This window comes from Oncorhynchus mykiss, chromosome 18, assembly GCF_057628025.1.
Source record: "Oncorhynchus mykiss isolate SJ-2025 chromosome 18, ASM5762802v1, whole genome shotgun sequence".
In the NCBI taxonomy this organism is placed as follows: domain Eukaryota; kingdom Metazoa; phylum Chordata; class Actinopteri; order Salmoniformes; family Salmonidae; genus Oncorhynchus; species Oncorhynchus mykiss.
In genome coordinates, this window is record NC_143039.1 from 77,196,115 (window position 1) to 77,214,044 (window position 17,930).

Below are 17,930 nucleotides of genomic sequence, written 5' to 3' on the forward strand. Positions count from 1 at the left end.
GCAGTATGACATCTGAACTATTAAACTGATATATTATATACTGCAGTATGACATCTGAACTATTAAACTGATATATTATATACTGCAGTATGACATCTGAACTATTAAACTGATATATTATATACTGCAGTATGACATCTGAACTATTAAACTGATATATTATATACTGCAGTATGACATCTGAACTATTAAACTGATATATTATATACTGCAGTATGACATCTGAACTATTAAACTGATATATTATATACTGCAGTATGACATCTGAACTATTAAATTGATATATAATATACTGCAGTATGACATCTGAACTATTAAACTGATATATTATATACTGCAGTATGACAGTAGCTTCACAAAATATTCACCCCCCCCTGGACTTTTTCCACATTTTGTTGTGTTTAAAATGTGATATTTTGTGTCATTGGTCTACACACAATACCCCATAATTTCAAAGTGTAGTTATGTTTTTAGAAATATTTACAAAAAAAAATGTAAAGCTGAAATGTCTTAAATCATTAAATACCAACCTCTTTGTTATGGCAAGTCTAAATCAATTCAGGAGTAAAAATGTGCTTTAACAAGTCCCATAATAAGTTGCATGGACTCACTCTGTGTGCAATAATATTGTTTAACATGAGTTTTGAATGACTATCTCATCTCTGTACCCCACACATACAATTATCTGTAAGGTCCCTCAGTCGAGCAGTGAATTCCAAACACAGACTCATCCACAAAGACCAGGGAGGTTTTTCAAAGCCTCGCAAAGAAGGGCACCTATTGGAAGATGGGTAAAAAAAAACAAAAAGCAGACATTGAATATCCCTTTGAGCATGGTGAAGTTATGAATTACACTTTGGATGGTGTATCTATACACCCAGTCACTACAAAGATAAAGTGGTCCTTCCTAACTCAGTTGCCGGAGAGGAAGGAAACTGCTCAGGGATTTCACAATGAGGCCAATGGTAACTAAAAAAGTTACAGCGTTTAATAGCTGTGAAAGGAGAAGAAGGAGGATGGATAAACAACATTCTAGTTACTGCACATTACTAACCCAATTGAGAGTGAAAAGAAGGAAGCCTGTACAGAATAAAAATATTCCAAAACATGCATCCTGTTTGCAAAGAGGCACTAAAGTAAAACTGCAAAAATATGGTCAAAGAAATGTATGTCCTGAATGTTTGAGGAAAATGTAAGACAACACATCACTGAGTACCACGTTTCACATTTTCAAGCATGGTGGTGGCTGCATCATGTTCTGGGTATGCTTGCCGTTGGCAAGGACTAGAGAGGGTTTTCTAATAAAAAGAAACAGAATAGAGCTAAGCACATGCAAAATCCTAGAGGAAAACTTGGTTCAGTCTGCTTTCCTACACTGTAAGAAAAATTTACCCTTCAGCAGGACAATAACCTAAAACACAAGGCCAAATCTACACTGGAGTTGCTCACCAAGATGACAGAGAATGTTTCTGAGTGGCCTACAGTAGTTCGTTTTGACTTAAATCGGCATGAGCATCTATGTCAAGACTTGAAAATGGCTGTCTAGCAATGATCAACAACCAACTTGACAGAGCTTGAAGAATTGTTTTAAAAATAATATTGTACAAAAACTGTACAATCCATTTGTGCTGAATTCTAAAAGACTTACCAAGAAAGACTTAAAAATGTAATCCCTTCCAAAGATGATTCTAACATTTTACTGACTCAGAGGTGTGAATAATTATGTAAATTAAATATTTCTGTATATAACATGTTTTCACTTTGTCATTATGGGATGTTGTGTGTATAATGAGTGATTTAAAAAAAAAAAAACATATATTGAACCTCTTTTGAAATCAGGCTGAAACACAACATGGAATATGTCATGTGGAATGAATACTTTCTGAAGGAACTGAACCGTTAACCAGTGTCTGTACTAGGTCTCACTGACCTGGGGAGGATCCCTGTAGAAGTTACCTCACACTGAACCGTTAACCAGTGTCTGTACTAGGTCTCACTGACCTGGGGAGGATCCCTGTAGAAGTTACCTCACTCTGAACCGTTAACCAGTGTCTGTACTAGGTCTCACTGACCTGGGGAGGATCCCTGTAGAAGTTACCTCACTCTGAACCGTTAACCAGTGTCTGTACTAGGTCTCACTGACCTGGGGAGGATCCCTGTAGAAGTTACCTCACTCTGAACCGTTAACCAGTGTCTGTACTAGGTCTCACTGACCTGGGGAGGATCCCTGTAGAAGTTACCTCACTCTGAACCGTTAACCAGTGTCTGTACTAGGTCTCACTGACCTGGGGAGGATCCCTGTAGAAGTTACCTCACTCTGAACCGTTAACCAGTGTCTGTACTAGGTCTCACTGACCTGGGGAGGATCCCTGTAGAAGTTACCTCACTCTGAACCGTTAACCAGTGTCTGTACTAGGTCTCACTGACCTGGGGAGGATCCCTGTAGAAGTTACCTCACTCTGAACCGTTAACCAGTGTCTGTACTAGGTCTCACTGACCTGGGGAGGATCCCTGTAGAAGTTACCTCACTCTGAACCGTTAACCAGTGTCTGTACTAGGTCTCACTGACCTGGGGAGGATCCCTGTAGAAGTTACCTCACTCTGAACCGTTAACCAGTGTCTGTACTAGGTCTCACTGACCTGGGGAGGATCCCTGTAGAAGTTACCTCACTCTGAACCGTTAACCAGTGTCTGTACTAGGTCTCACTGACCTGGGGAGGATCCCTGTAGAAGTTACCTCACTCTGAACCGTTAAACAGTGTCTGTACTAGGTCTCACTGACCTGGGGAGGATCCCTGTAGAACTTACCTCACACTGAACCGTTAACCAGTGTCTGAACTAGGTCTCACTGACCTGGGGAGGATCCCTGTAGAAGTTACCTCACACTGAACCGTTAACCAGTGTCTGTACTAGGTCTCAATGACCTGGGGAGGATCCCTGTAGAAGTTACCTCACACTGAACCGTTAACCAGTGTCTGTACTAGGTCTCACTGACCTGGGGAGGATCCCTGTAGAAGTTACCTCACTCTGAACCGTTAACCAGTGTCTGTACTAGGTCTCTGACCTGGGGAGGATCCCTGTAGAAGTTGCCTCACACTGAACCGTTAAACAGTGTCTGTACTAGGTCTCACTGACCTGGGGAGGATCCCTGTAGAAGTTACCTCACACTGAACCGTTAACCAGTGTCTGTACTAGGTCTCACTGACCTGGGGAGGATCCCTGTAGAAGTTACCTCACACTGAACCGTTAACCAGTGTCTGTACTAGGTCTCACTGACCTGGGGAGGATCCCTGTAGAAGTTACCTCACTCTGAACCGTTAACCAGTGTCTGTACTAGGTCTCACTGACCTGGGGAGGATCCCTGTAGAAGTTACCTCACTCTGAACCGTTAACCAGTGTCTGTACTAGGTCTCACTGACCTGGGGAGGATCCCTGTAGAAGTTACCTCACACTGAACCGTTAACCAGTGTCTGTACTAAGTCTCACTGACCTGGGGAGGATCCCTGTAGAAGTTACCTCACTCTGAACCGTTAACCAGTGTCTGTACTAGGTCTCACTGACCTGGGGAGGATCCCTGTAGAAGTTACCTCAGACTGAACCGTTAACCAGTGTCTGTACTAGGTCTCACTGACCTGGGGAGGATCCCTGTAGAAGTTACCTTACACTGAACCGTTAACCAGTGTCTGTACTAGGTCTCACTGACCTGGGGAGGATCCCTGTAGAAGTTACCTCACTCTGAACCGTTAACCAGTGTCTGTACTAGGTCTCACTGACCTGGGGAGGATCCCTGTAGAAGTTACCTCAGACTGAACCGTTAACCAGTGTCTGTACTAGGTCTCACTGACCTGGGGAGGATCCCTGTAGAAGTTACCTCAGACTGAACCGTTAACCAGTGTCTGTACTAGGTCTCACTGACCTGGGGAGGATCCCTGTAGAAGTTACCTCAGACTGAACCGTTAACTAGTGTCTGTACTAGGTCTCACTGACCTGGGGAGGATCCCTGTAGAAGTTACCTCACACTGAACCGTTAACCAGTGTCTGTACTAGGTCTCACTGACCTGGGGAGGATCCCTGTAGAAGTTACCTCACTCTGAACCGTTAACCAGTGTCTGTACTAGGTCTCACTGACCTGGGGAGGATCCCTGTAGAAGTTACCTCACTCTGAACCGTTAACCAGTGTCTGTACTAGGTCTCACTGACCTGGGGAGGATCCCTGTAGAAGTTACCTCACTCTGAACCGTTAACCAGTGTCTGTACTAGGTCTCACTGACCTGGGGAGGATCCCTGTAGAAGTTACCTCACTCTGAACCGTTAACCAATGTCTGTACTAGGTCTCACTGACCTGGGGAGGATCCCTGTAGAAGTTACCTCACTCTGAACCGTTAACCAGTGTCTGTACTAGGTCTCACTGACCTGGGGAGGATCCCTGTAGAAGTTACCTCACTCTGAACCGTTAACCAGTGTCTGTACTAGGTCTCACTGACCTGGGGAGGATCCCTGTAGAAGTTACCTCACTCTGAACCGTTAACCAGTGTCTGTACTAGGTCTCACTGACCTGGGGAGGATCCCTGTAGAAGTTACCTCACTCTGAACCGTTAACCAGTGTCTGTACTAGGTCTCACTGACCTGGGGAGGATCCCTGTAGAAGTTACCTCACTCTGAACCGTTAACCAGTGTCTGTACTAGGTCTCACTGACCTGGGGAGGATCCCTGTAGAAGTTACCTCACTCTGAACCGTTAAACAGTGTCTGTACTAGGTCTCACTGACCTGGGGAGGATCCCTGTAGAACTTACCTCACACTGAACCGTTAACCAGTGTCTGTACTAGGTCTCACTGACCTGGGGAGGATCCCTGTAGAACTTACCTCACACTGAACCGTTAACCAGTGTCTGTACTAGGTCTCACTGACCTGGGGAGGATCCCTGTAGAAGTTACCTCACTCTGAACCGTTAACCAGTGTCTGAACTAGGTCTCACTGACCTGGGGAGGATCCCTGTAGAAGTTACCTCACACTGAACCGTTAACCAGTGTCTGTACTAGGTCTCAATGACCTGGGGAGGATCCCTGTAGAAGTTACCTCACACTGAACCGTTAACCAGTGTCTGTACTAGGTCTCACTGACCTGGGGAGGATCCCTGTAGAAGTTACCTCACTCTGAACCGTTAACCAGTGTCTGTACTAGGTCTCTGACCTGGGGAGGATCCCTGTAGAAGTTGCCTCACACTGAACCGTTAAACAGTGTCTGTACTAGGTCTCACTGACCTGGGGAGGATCCCTGTAGAAGTTACCTCACACTGAACCGTTAACCAGTGTCTGTACTAGGTCTCACTGACCTGGGGAGGATCCCTGTAGAAGTTACCTCACACTGAACCGTTAACCAGTGTCTGTACTAGGTCTCACTGACCTGGGGAGGATCCCTGTAGAAGTTACCTCACTCTGAACCGTTAACCAGTGTCTGTACTAGGTCTCACTGACCTGGGGAGGATCCCTGTAGAAGTTACCTCACTCTGAACCGTTAACCAGTGTCTGTACTAGGTCTCACTGACCTGGGGAGGATCCCTGTAGAAGTTACCTCACACTGAACCGTTAACCAGTGTCTGTTCTAAGTCTCACTGACCTGGGGAGGATCCCTGTAGAAGTTACCTCACTCTGAACCGTTAACCAGTGTCTGTACTAGGTCTCACTGACCTGGGGAGGATCCCTGTAGAAGTTACCTCAGACTGAACCGTTAACCAGTGTCTGTACTAGGTCTCACTGACCTGGGGAGGATCCCTGTAGAAGTTACCTTACACTGAACCGTTAACCAGTGTCTGTACTAGGTCTCACTGACCTGGGGAGGATCCCTGTAGAAGTTACCTCACTCTGAACCGTTAACCAGTGTCTGTACTAGGTCTCACTGACCTGGGGAGGATCCCTGTAGAAGTTACCTCAGACTGAACCGTTAACCAGTGTCTGTACTAGGTCTCACTGACCTGGGGAGGATCCCTGTAGAAGTTACCTCAGACTGAACCGTTAACCAGTGTCTGTACTAGGTCTCACTGACCTGGGGAGGATCCCTGTAGAAGTTACCTCAGACTGAACCGTTAACTAGTGTCTGTACTAGGTCTCACTGACCTGGGGAGGATCCCTGTAGAAGTTACCTCACACTGAACCGTTAACCAGTGTCTGTACTAGGTCTCACTGACCTGGGGAGGATCCCTGTAGAAGTTACCTCACTCTGAACCGTTAACCAGTGTCTGTACTAGGTCTCACTGACCTGGGGAGGATCCCTGTAGAAGTTACCTCACTCTGAACCGTTAACCAGTGTCTGTACTAGGTCTCACTGACCTGGGGAGGATCCCTGTAGAAGTTACCTCACTCTGAACCGTTAACCAGTGTCTGTACTAGGTCTCACTGACCTGGGGAGGATCCCTGTAGAAGTTACCTCACTCTGAACCGTTAACCAATGTCTGTACTAGGTCTCACTGACCTGGGGAGGATCCCTGTAGAAGTTACCTCACTCTGAACCGTTAACCAGTGTCTGTACTAGGTCTCACTGACCTGGGGAGGATCCCTGTAGAAGTTACCTCACTCTGAACCCGTTAACCAGTGTCTGTACTAGGTCTCACTGACCTGGGGAGGATCCCTGTAGAAGTTACCTCACTCTGAACCGTTAACCAGTGTCTGTACTAGGTCTCACTGACCTGGGGAGGATCCCTGTAGAAGTTACCTCACTCTGAACCGTTAACCAGTGTCTGTACTAGGTCTCACTGACCTGGGGAGGATCCCTGTAGAAGTTACCTCACTCTGAACCGTTAACCAGTGTCTGTACTAGGTCTCACTGACCTGGGGAGGATCCCTGTAGAAGTTACCTCACTCTGAACCGTTAACCAGTGTCTGTACTAGGTCTCACTGACCTGGGGAGGATCCCTGTAGAAGTTACCTCACTCTGAACCGTTAACCAGTGTCTGTACTAGGTCTCACTGACCTGGGGAGGATCCCTGTAGAAGTTACCTCACTCTGAACCGTTAACCAGTGTCTGTACTAGGTCTCACTGACCTGGGGAGGATCCCTGTAGAAGTTACCTCACTCTGAACCGTTAACCAGTGTCTGTACTAGGTCTCACTGACCTGGGGAGGATCCCTGTAGAAGTTACCTCACTCTGAACCGTTAAACAGTGTCTGTACTAGGTCTCACTGACCTGGGGAGGATCCCTGTAGAACTTACCTCACACTGAACCGTTAACCAGTGTCTGTACTAGGTCTCACTGACCTGGGGAGGATCCCTGTAGACCTTACCTCACACTGAACCGTTAACCAGTGTCTGTACTAGGTCTCACTGACCTGGGGAGGATCCCTGTAGAAGTTACCTCACTCTGAACCGTTAACCAGTTTCTGTACTAGGTCTCACTGACCTGGGGAGGATCCCTGTAGAAGTTACCTCACACTGAACCGTTAACCAGTGTCTGTACTAGGTCTCAATGACCTGGGGAGGATCCCTGTAGAAGTTACCTCACACTGAACCGTTAACCAGTGTCTGTACTAGGTCTCACTGACCTGGGGAGGATCCCTGTAGAAGTTACCTCACTCTGAACCGTTAACCAGTGTCTGTACTAGGTCTCTGACCTGGGGAGGATCCCTGTAGAAGTTGCCTCACTCTGAACCGTTAAACAGTGTCTGTACTAGGTCTCACTGACCTGGGGAGGATCCCTGTAGAAGTTACCTCACACTGAACCGTTAACCAGTGTCTGTACTAGGTCTCACTGACCTGGGGAGGATCCCTGTAGAAGTTAACTCACACTGAACCGTTAACCAGTGTCTGTACTAGGTCTCACTGACCTGGGGAGGATCCCTGTAGAAGTTACCTCACTCTGAACCGTTAACCAGTGTCTGTACTAGGTCTCACTGACCTGGGGAGGATCCCTGTAGAAGTTACCTCACTCTGAACCGTTAACCAGTGTCTGTACTAGGTCTCACTGACCTGGGGAGGATCCCTGTAGAAGTTACCTCACTCTGAACCGTTAACCAGTGTCTGTACTAGGTCTCACTGACCTGGGGAGGATCCCTGTAGAAGTTACCTCACTCTGAACCGCTAACCAGTGTCTGTACTAGGTCTCACTGACCTGGGGAGGATCCCTGTAGAAGTTACCTCACTCTGAACCGTTAACCAGTGTCTGTACTAGGTCTCACTGACCTGGGGAGGATCCCTGTAGAAGTTACCTCACTCTGAACCGTTAACCAGTGTCTGTACTAGGTCTCACTGACCTGGGGAGGATCCCTGTAGAAGTTACCTCACTCTGAACCGTTAACCAGTGTCTGTACTAGGTCTCACTGACCTGGGGAGGATCCCTGTAGAAGTTACCTCACTCTGAACCGTTAAACAGTGTCTGTACTAGGTCTCACTGACCTGGGGAGGATCCCTGTAGAACTTACCTCACACTGAACCGTTAACCAGTGTCTGTACTAGGTCTCACTGACCTGGGGAGGATCCCTGTAGAACTTACCTCACACTGAACCATTAACCAGTGTCTGTACTAGGTCTCACTGACCTGGGGAGGATCCCTGTAGAAGTTACCTCACTCTGAACCGTTAACCAGTGTCTGTACTAGGTCTCACTGACCTGGGGAGGATCCCTGTAGAAGTTACCTCACACTGAACCGTTAACCAGTGTCTGTACTAGGTCTCAATGACCTGGGGAGGATCCCTGTAGAAGTTACCTCACACTGAACCGTTAACCAGTGTCTGTACTAGGTTTTACTGACCTGGGGAGGATCCCTGTAGAAGTTACCTCACTCTGAACCGTTAACCAGTGTCTGTACTAGGTCTCTGACCTGGGGAGGATCCCTGTAGAAGTTGCCTCACACTGAACCGTTAAACAGTGTCTGTACTAGGTCTCACTGACCTGGGGAGGATCCCTGTAGAAGTTACCTCACACTGAACCGTTAACCAGTGTCTGTACTAGGTCTCACTGACCTGGGGAGGATCCCTGTAGAAGTTACCTCACACTGAACCGTTAACCAGTGTCTGTACTAGGTCTCACTGACCTGGGGAGGATCCCTGTAGAAGTTACCTCACTCTGAACCGTTAACCAGTGTCTGTACTAGGTCTCACTGACCTGGGGAGGATCCCTGTAGAAGTTACCTCACTCTGAACCGTTAACCAGTGTCTGTACTAGGTCTCACTGACCTGGGGAGGATCCCTGTAGAAGTTACCTCACACTGAACCGTTAACCAGTGTCTGTACTAAGTCTCACTGACCTGGGGAGGATCCCTGTAGAAGTTACCTCACTCTGAACCGTTAACCAGTGTCTGTACTAGGTCTCACTGACCTGGGGAGGATCCCTGTAGAAGTTACCTCAGACTGAACCGTTAACCAGTGTCTGTACTAGGTCTCACTGACCTGGGGAGGATCCCTGTAGAAGTTACCTTACACTGAACCGTTAACCAGTGTCTGTACTAGGTCTCACTGACCTGGGGAGGATCCCTGTAGAAGTTACCTCACTCTGAACCGTTAACCAGTGTCTGTACTAGGTCTCACTGACCTGGGGAGGATCCCTGTAGAAGTTACCTCAGACTGAACCGTTAACCAGTGTCTGTACTAGGTCTCACTGACCTGGGGAGGATCCCTGTAGAAGTTACCTCAGACTGAACCGTTAACCAGTGTCTGTACTAGGTCTCACTGACCTGGGGAGGATCCCTGTAGAAGTTACCTCAGACTGAACCGTTAACCAGTGTCTGTACTAGGTCTCACTGACCTGGGGAGGATCCCTGTAGAAGTTACCTCACTCTGAACCGTTAACCAGTGTCTGTACTAGGTCTCACTGACCTGGGGAGGATCCCTGTAGAAGTTACCTCACTCTGAACCGTTAAACAGTGTCTGTACTAGGTCTCACTGACCTGGGGAGGATCCCTGTAGAACTTACCTCACACTGAACCGTTAACCAGTGTCTGTACTAGGTCTCACTGACCTGGGGAGGATCCCTGTAGAACTTACCTCACACTGAACCGTTAACCAGTGTCTGTACTAGGTCTCACTGACCTGGGGAGGATCCCTGTAGAAGTTACCTCACTCTGAACCGTTAACCAGTGTCTGTACTAGGTCTCACTGACCTGGGGAGGATCCCTGTAGAAGTTACCTCACACTGAACCGTTAACCAGTGTCTGTACTAGGTCTCAATGACCTGGGGAGGATCCCTGTAGAAGTTACCTCACACTGAACCGTTAACCAGTGTCTGTACTAGGTCTCACTGACCTGGGGAGGATCCCTGTAGAAGTTACCTCACTCTGAACCGTTAACCAGTGTCTGTACTAGGTCTCTGACCTGGGGAGGATCCCTGTAGAAGTTGCCTCACACTGAACCGTTAAACAGTGTCTGTACTAGGTCTCACTGACCTGGGGAGGATCCCTGTAGAAGTTACCTCACACTGAACCGTTAACCAGTGTCTGTACTAGGTCTCACTGACCTGGGGAGGATCCCTGTAGAAGTTACCTCACACTGAACCGTTAACCAGTGTCTGTACTAGGTCTCACTGACCTGGGGAGAATCCCTGTAGAAGTTACCTCACTCTGAACCGTTAACCAGTGTCTGTACTAGGTCTCACTGACCTGGGGAGGATCCCTGTAGAAGTTACCTCACTCTGAACCGTTAAACAGTGTCTGTACTAGGTCTCACTGACCTGGGGAGGATCCCTGTAGAAGTTACCTCACACTGAACTGTTAACCAGTGTCTGTACTAAGTCTCACTGACCTGGGGAGGATCCCTGTAGAAGTCACCTTACACTGAACCGTTAACCAGTGTCTGTACTAGGTCTCACTGACCTGGGGAGGATCCCTGTAGAACTTACCTCACACTGAACCGTTAACCAGTGTCTGTACTAGGTCTCACTGACCTGGGGAGGATCCCTGTAGAAGTTACCTCACTCTGAACCGTTAACCAGTGTCTGTACTAGGTCTCACTGACCTGGGGAGGATCCCTGTAGAAGTTACCTCACACTGAACCGTTAACCAGTGTCTGTACTAGGTCTCAATGACCTGGGGAGGATCCCTGTAGAAGTTACCTCACACTGAACCGTTAACCAGTGTCTGTACTAGGTCTCACTGACCTGGGGAGGATCCCTGTAGAAGTTACCTCACTCTGAACCGTTAACCAGTGTCTGTACTAGGTCTCTGACCTGGGGAGGATCCCTGTAGAAGTTGCCTCACACTGAACCGTTAAACAGTGTCTGTACTAGGTCTCACTGACCTGGGGAGGATCCCTGTAGAAGTTACCTCACTCTGAACCGTTAACCAGTGTCTGTACTAGGTCTCACTGACCTGGGGAGGATCCCTGTAGAAGTTACCTCACTCTGAACCGTTAACCAGTGTCTGTACTAGGTCTCACTGACCTGGGGAGGATCCCTGTAGAAGTTACCTCACTCTGAACCGTTAAACAGTGTCTGTACTAGGTCTCACTGACCTGGGGAGGATCCCTGTAGAACTTACCTCACACTGAACCGTTAACCAGTGTCTGTACTAGGTCTCACTGACCTGGGGAGGATCCCTGTAGAACTTACCTCACACTGAACCGTTAACCAGTGTCTGTACTAGGTCTCACTGACCTGGGGAGGATCCCTGTAGAAGTTACCTCACTCTGAACCGTTAACCAGTGTCTGTACTAGGTCTCACTGACCTGGGGAGGATCCCTGTAGAAGTTACCTCACACTGAACCGTTAACCAGTGTCTGTACTAGGTCTCAATGACCTGGGGAGGATCCCTGTAGAAGTTACCTCACACTGAACCGTTAACCAGTGTCTGTACTAGGTCTCACTGACCTGGGGAGGATCCCTGTAGAAGTTACCTCACTCTGAACCGTTAACCAGTGTCTGTACTAGATCTCTGACCTGGGGAGGATCCCTGTAAAAGTTGCCTCACACTGAACCGTTAAACAGTGTCTGTACTAGGTCTCACTGACCTGGGGAGGATCCCTGTAGAAGTTACCTCACACTGAACCGTTAACCAGTGTCTGTACTAGGTCTCACTGACCTGGGGAGGATCCCTGTAGAAGTTACCTCACACTGAACCGTTAACCAGTGTCTGTACTAGGTCTCACTGACCTGGGGAGAATCCCTGTAGAAGTTACCTCACTCTGAACCGTTAACCAGTGTCTGTACTAGGTCTCACTGACCTGGGGAGGATCCCTGTAGAAGTTACCTCACTCTGAACCGTTAAACAGTGTCTGTACTAGGTCTCACTGACCTGGGGAGGATCCCTGTAGAAGTTACCTCACACTGAACCGTTAACCAGTGTCTGTACTAAGTCTCACTGACCTGGGGAGGATCCCTGTAGAAGTCACCTTACACTGAACCGTTAACCAGTGTCTGTACTAGGTCTCACTGACCTGGGGAGGATCCCTGTAGAACTTACCTCACACTGAACCGTTAACCAGTGTCTGTACTAGGTCTCACTGACCTGGGGAGGATCCCTGTAGAAGTTACCTCACTCTGAACCGTTAACCAGTGTCTGTACTAGGTCTCACTGACCTGGGGAGGATCCCTGTAGAAGTTACCTCACACTGAACCGTTAACCAGTGTCTGTACTAGGTCTCAATGACCTGGGGAGGATCCCTGTAGAAGTTACCTCACACTGAACCGTTAACCAGTGTCTGTACTAGGTCTCACTGACCTGGGGAGGATCCCTGTAGAAGTTACCTCACTCTGAACCGTTAACCAGTGTCTGTACTAGGTCTCTGACCTGGGGAGGATCCCTGTAGAAGTTGCCTCACACTGAACCGTTAAACAGTGTCTGTACTAGGTCTCACTGACCTGGGGAGGATCCCTGTAGAAGTTACCTCACTCTGAACCGTTAACCAGTGTCTGTACTAGGTCTCACTGACCTGGGGAGGATCCCTGTAGAAGTTACCTCACTCTGAACCGTTAACCAGTGTCTGTACTAGGTCTCTGACCTGGGGAGGATCCCTGTAGAAGTTGCCTCACACTGAACCGTTAAACAGTGTCTGTACTAGGTCTCACTGACCTGGGGAGGATCCCTGTAGAAGTTACCTCACTCTGAACCGTTAACCAGTGTCTGTACTAAGTCTCACTGACCTGGGGAGGATCCCTGTAGAAGTTACCTCAGACTGAACCGTTAACCAGTGTCTGTACTAGGTCTCACTGACCTGGGGAGGATCCCTGTAGAAGTTACCTTACACTGAACCGTTAACCAGTGTCTGTACTAGGTCTCACTGACCTGGGGAGGATCCCTGTAGAAGTTACCTCAGACTGAACCGTTAACCAGTGTCTGTACTAGGTCTCACTGACCTGGGGAGGATCCCTGTAGAAGTTACCTCAGACTGAACCGTTAACCAGTGTCTGTACTAGGTCTCACTGACCTGGGGAGGATCCCTGTAGAAGTTACCTCACACTGAACCGTTAACCAGTGTCTGTACTAGGTCTCACTGACCTGGGGAGGATCCCTGTAGAAGTTACCTCACTCTGAACCGTTAACCAGTGTCTGTACTAGGTCTCACTGACCTGGGGAGGATCCCTGTAGAAGTTACCTCACTCTGAACCGTTAACCAGTGTCTGTACTAGGTCTCACTGACCTGGGGAGGATCCCTGTAGAAGTTACCTCACACTGAACCGTTAACCAGTGTCTGTACTAGGTCTCACTGACCTGGGGAGGATCCCTGTAGAAGTTACCTCACTCTGAACCGTTAACCAGTGTCTGTACTAGGTCTCACTGACCTGGGGAGGATCCCTGTAGAAGTTACCTCAGACTGAACCGTTAACCAGTGTCTGTACTAGGTCTCACTGACCTGGGGAGGATCCCTGTAGAAGTTACCTCACTCTGAACCGTTAACCAGTGTCTGTACTAGGTCTCACTGACCTGGGGAGTATCCCTGTAGAAGTTACCTCAGACTGAACCGTTAACCAGTGTCTGTACTAGGTCTCACTGACCTGGGGAGGATCCCTGTAGAAGTTACCTTACACTGAACCGTTAACCAGTGTCTGTACTAGGTCTCACTGACCTGGGGAGGATCCCTGTAGAAGTTACCTCACTCTGAACCGTTAACCAGTGTCTGTACTAGGTCTCACTGACCTGGGGAGGATCCCTGTAGAAGTTACCTCAGACTGAACCGTTAACCAGTGTCTGTACTAGGTCTCACTGACCTGGGGAGGATCCCTGTAGAAGTTACCTCAGACTGAACCGTTAACCAGTGTCTGTACTAGGTCTCACTGACCTGGGGAGGATCCCTGTAGAAGTTACCTCAGACTGAACCGTTAACCAGTGTCTGTACTAGGTCTCACTGACCTGGGGAGGATCCCTGTAGAAGTTACCTCACACTGAACCGTTAACCAGTGTCTGTACTAGGTCTCACTGACCTGGGGAGGATCCCTGTAGAAGTTACCTCACTCTGAACCGTTAACCAGTGTCTGTACTAGGTCTCACTGACCTGGGGAGGATCCCTTTAGAAGTTACCTCACTCTGAACCGTTAACCAGTGTCTGTACTAGGTCTCACTGACCTGGGGAGGATCCCTATAGAAGTTACCTCACTCTGAACCGTTAACCAGTGTCTGTACTAGGTCTCACTGACCTGGGGAGGATCCCTGTAGAAGTTACCTCACTCTGAACCGTTAACCAGTGTCTGTACTAGGTCTCACTGACCTGGGGAGGATCCCTGTAGAAGTTACCTCACTCTGAACTGTTAACCAGTGTCTGTACTAGGTCTCACTGACCTGGGGAGGATCCCTGTAGAAGTTACCTCACTCTGAACCATTAACCAGTGTCTGTACTAGGTCTCACTGACCTGGGGAGGATCCCTGTAGAAGTTACCTCACTCTGAACCGTTAACCAGTGTCTGTACTAGGTCTCACTGACCTGGGGAGGATCCCTGTAGAAGTTACCTCAGACTGAACCGTTAACCAGTGTCTGTACTAGGTCTCACTGACCTGGGGAGGATCCCTGTAGAAGTTACCTCACTCTGAACCGTTAAACAGTGTCTGTACTAGGTCTCACTGACCTGGGGAGGATCCCTGTAGAAGTTACCTCACACTGAAACCATTTAAGACAGTAGAAGAAAAAGGAAGAAAGGTAATATGTAATGTTCCCTGTCTGGCTCACTTGATAGATCATGGCATTAGTAATTCCAGGGTCAAAGGGTTTGGTTAATGGCATCTGTTACGTAAAAAATAAACACACAAAAAACATGAATATAAAGTCACGGAAGAGGCAGATATAATCTTCGACCTGTACCTAAGAGTGAGGAAGTGGGTGAAGTAGCCCTACGCCATGTTATTTTCATTGGGAGATGTTGACTCATCTCACGTAAAACACAGCGAGCCATCGCTTCATTCCGCCTTTACTCTTATCTCTCCAATCTCTCTTTCATCGGAGAGAGAGAGAATAGATTTATAAAACAGATTTATAAGGTGGTGGTCTATGATGGGGAGATAGTTGAGAATTACATGATGAAACAGAATACACAAGTTTGAGCGACATATGAATTGACTCTTGGCCCGTAGAACAAGCTATTAAACGTTAAAGATTTTTTATTGTTCTAAGATCCAACAAAGGAACATACTGGAAGTACGGCACCTCTTCGACAGACCATACTGTAGGACACTCAGGTCGAGATCCAATCAGATCAAAGCGTCAGTCAGCGAGAGCACACACCCGCATAGCGGATGTTTTGGCTTGTCGGAGGTAGAAGTGCTTTGGAGCCAAATTGATGAGCAGCTGCTCTTGGGGTCATTGTCACAAAGCCACAGATCAAATCAAATTGTATGGGTCACATGCATCGAATACAACAGGTGTAGGTAGACCTTACAGTGAAATGCTGACTCACAAGCAGCTAACCAATAATGCAGTTTTTATATATATATATATATATACGACTAAGAAATAAAAGTAACAAGTATTTTAAGAGCAGTAAAATAACCGGTACCGGTACAGTCAATGTGCGGGGCACTGGTTAGTCGAGGTAATTGAGGTAATATGTACATGTAGGTAGAGTTATTAAAGTGACTATGCATAGATAATAACAGAGAGTAGCAGCAGCGTGGGGGTGGGCAATGCAAATAGTCTGGGTAGCCATTTGACTAGATGTTCTGGAGTCTTATGCATTGGGGGTAGAATCTGTTTAGAAGCCTCTTGGACCTAGACTTGGAGCTCCGGTACCGCTTGCCGTGTGGTAGCAGAGAGAACAGTCTATGACTGGGGTGGCTGGGGTCTGACAATTTTTAGGGCCTTCCTCAGACACCACCTGGTATAGAGGTCCTGGATGGCAGGAAGCTTGGCCCCAGTGATGTACTGGGCTGTACGCACTACCCTCTGTAGTGCCTTGCGGTCAGAGACCAAGCAGTTGCCATACCAGGCAGTGATGCAACCGGTCAGGATGCTCTCGATGTTGCAGCTGTAGAACCTTTTGAGGATCTGAGGACCCATGCCAAATACTTTCAGTCCCCTGAGGGGGAATAGGTTTTTGTCTTGATCACTTTGAGGGAGAGGTTGTTGTCCTGGCACCACACGGCCAAGTTTCTGACCTCCTCATCCCTATGGGCTTTAGCTAAGTGTGCTAACACAGTCTTGTGACATTCAGGAGACCGGTTAGCATCCAGTCAGTCACAAGAGCAAGATGAATTAGGTAGTGGAAAAGATATCCTTAGAAGGGCTATGACAGGGCTATTCACATTTCCTTCTAAAGTATCCATAGATAGGAACAGAAGGCACGACCATGTTCCAGAGTCATAGATTTCAGGAATGAGGCCATAACAGCTTGTAGCCCAAATGGTTAAAACGCTAGGGTCTAATTCATTGGAAGAAAATAAATTCAACGTGCCACATTGGCTTCAGAAACTACCAGAACCCTGTTGGTTGTAGAGAGCATCCGTTCTCTTCTACATTTCCTGGCTGGAAAAGTACCAGGATGTTGAATATGAATTTAGAGAACTGAATTTGAAAACTGAATCTGAATGCATCTGAGAAATTGAAAATATGACAATGAATGCAATATCTACCATATTTTTATTGAATTTGAAATTTCAGTTACATTGAAATTAACTTTAAAAACTGAATGAAACAGTAATTACATTTCAAATCATGTTAATTTTCTGAATTCAATTGTTTAATTTGTGCATTCCAAATTTGACAATATTACGTTTTAATTCAATACCTAACTACAAATTCAAAAATATTTAATTCAAATAGAGTTTCTGTGTTTGAAATCACTCCGCACTTATGTTAGAAGTTAAGAGCAAAAAAAAAGTAGTCTATATAGAAATAATTACGCTCAAACTGAAAAATCATGAAAGGACACAATGAGCATTTCTGTCATCCTGATGGAGGTGTAGATTACATCTCACATTCCAAGGCTTCTTGGGATTTCTCGTAATGCCACTCGGTGCAGCCAATGGCACGGTCCGCTTTAGGTAATAATGCCGGGAGACGCTTGTGGACTTCACATCTTTTTTTATTTTGTATTTTTATTTCACCTTTATTTAACCAGGTAGGCTAGTTGAGAACAACTGCGACCTGGCCAAGATAAAGCATAGCAGTGTGAACAGACAACACAGCGTTACACATGGAGTAAACAATTAACAAGTCAATAACACAGTAGAAAAAAAGAGAGAGTCTATATACATTGTGTGCAAAAGGCATGAGGAGGTAGGCGAATAATTGCGATTTTGCAGATTAACACTGGAGTGATAAATGATCAGATGGTCATGTACAGGTAGAGATACTGGTGTGTAAAAGAGCAGAAAAGTAATAAATATAAACAGTATGGGGATGAGGTAGGTAAAAATGGGTGGGCTATTTACCGATAGACTATGTACAGCTGCAGCGATCGGTTAGCTGCTCAGATAGCAGATGTTTGAAGTTGGTGAGGGAGATAAAAGTCTCCAACACCGTAATGGGAAAATCCGGCTAAAGTGGATCTGATGGAATCGGGCCCTCAGTATAACATCATCGTTATG

At 47.1% G+C, this 17,930-nt stretch overlaps 1 long non-coding RNA gene across 1 annotated transcript in view; it reads left to right on the forward strand.

The window, feature by feature from the left end:
- The window catches only part of LOC149975653 (uncharacterized), a 217,895-nt gene that overhangs the window by 66,743 nt on the left and 133,222 nt on the right, over nt 1–17,930 (forward strand). The window lies entirely within an intron of this gene.